This window comes from Corvus brachyrhynchos, unplaced genomic scaffold, assembly GCF_000691975.1.
Source record: "Corvus brachyrhynchos isolate BGI_N302 unplaced genomic scaffold, ASM69197v1 scaffold56, whole genome shotgun sequence".
NCBI classification, from domain to species: Eukaryota; Metazoa; Chordata; class Aves; order Passeriformes; family Corvidae; genus Corvus; species Corvus brachyrhynchos.
Genome location: NW_008238664.1, coordinates 4,842,252 through 4,844,025, shown reverse-complemented (window position 1 = coordinate 4,844,025; position 1,774 = coordinate 4,842,252).

Below are 1,774 nucleotides of genomic sequence, written 5' to 3'. Positions count from 1 at the left end.
TCAAGGTCAGATGGGCAGGGAGAAATAGCGAGGGGTCCCAAGGAGATGCCACTCTCCAGCAAGTGCTTCTTGCCAGGAGGGACCTTGCAGGGCACACAAATGAGCTCGGCAAGCAAGCCAACACTGCCTGAGATACTCTGGAGCAGATTAGGTGCCTAATTAAAAAACAAACGTATTTCTTGTTCTCTCTCCCTCACCTGGTGCCTCTGGGAAGCCAAAATCCTGCAGTGCTTGGATGAAGGGGAAAAAAAACACCAGACTGAGAGGCAGCTAGAGAAAGATGAAATTCTGCCACAGAGATTAGCAACGGGAGAGCTTTTGTAGGTCACATCACGTCCATCATCCCTGGGCACACAGGCTGGCTCCACTCCAGCCTCCCAGGGGTGAGGGGCACGCGTACCCCCTCGCCTGGCGCCCAGCAGCAGCCCCGGTGCAGCCAACCCGCTCCCAGCGTGATGTGCTGTACTGTAAACAAGCTCAGGCAGATGGACAGACAGACAGAATGCCTGCATTAATCAAGTCCTCAGCTGTCCTGGGGCTCTCCAGCCACCCTCCGAATCACCCAGAGGGGACGTCACGTACCCACCCGGCTGGGAGGACAAGGGCTGCCTCCCCACCACCACCGGCAAGCCAGGCCACCTTCCCTTTTCCTCCTTGTTTCCACCTGGCACTGCTTTTATTTTACTTCCCCAAAGCCAGCCTGCCGCTTTGCCTCCCAGCTCCCATGCGCATGTGTCTCCCCTGCTCCCTCTCCCTGCCCTCCCTTCTCCGCTCCCGGCTGAGACCTCAATCTCTCCCCTGCCAGCTCGCTGCTGCAGCTCTCGCTCCCTTAATCCCAATGACCTTCTTGCACAAACGCGCCAGCCCCATGGGCAGCCATGGGATCAGCGTCGCGGGAAGAGGGAGAGACCTTCCCGTGACACCCCCGTTAGGCGCCTCTTTCCCCCTGCCCCCTTCCCCACGAATTACAGAGACAAAAACATTACAGGGAAAGCAGGCTGGGGGGCTGAGAGGATAAGGGTGAAACAGAGACCGACATCCAGCCCCTACAGCCGCTTCAACTCACCCCAGCATGGCCTGAGCCCAGCTCCCTCTGACCCACAGGGAAGCAATTCCAGGACTGCAGCATCCCCCCTCCCGGGTTCCCCCTGTGACCCCACATCCTGCTGCCTCCCTGCACCCACCATAAACGCACTGGCGTGGAAGAGTGAGAAGACAACCCACACCTGAGATGGAGACAGGGTCACCGTACAACCTGACTCACCCTTTTCCTCCCCATGGAAGAAACCCCAAACCAGCCTGCTCTCACCCCATATGGGCCTATATCCACACACGCAGATATATGTACATACAGCTGTACATCTGTGTGCACACATACATGTGGATATACACGGAGATTTATACATACAGAGATATATAAACCCAGAGACAGATCCCTATTTCCAAATATACCTGCATACGTACATAACAGAAATACAGCCATAAATGCTATGGAAGCGTATACGTACATATCTGTATGTGTACAGATCTAGGCTGTGTGGAGGGCATATTGACGGACACATGCATATTATATATGTCGATACATGCGCATACACATGCATATATAAAGCATATAATAATAAATACGTAATACATAACAGCATATGATGATAACAACATATAATAACATACGGTATGTAACATACAGCGTAATGAGTTTATATATATGTGTGTGTGTGTGTGTGTGTATGCAGGTGTGCAGGAAGGTCAGGGTCGGGACCGGTGCCGGCCGCCC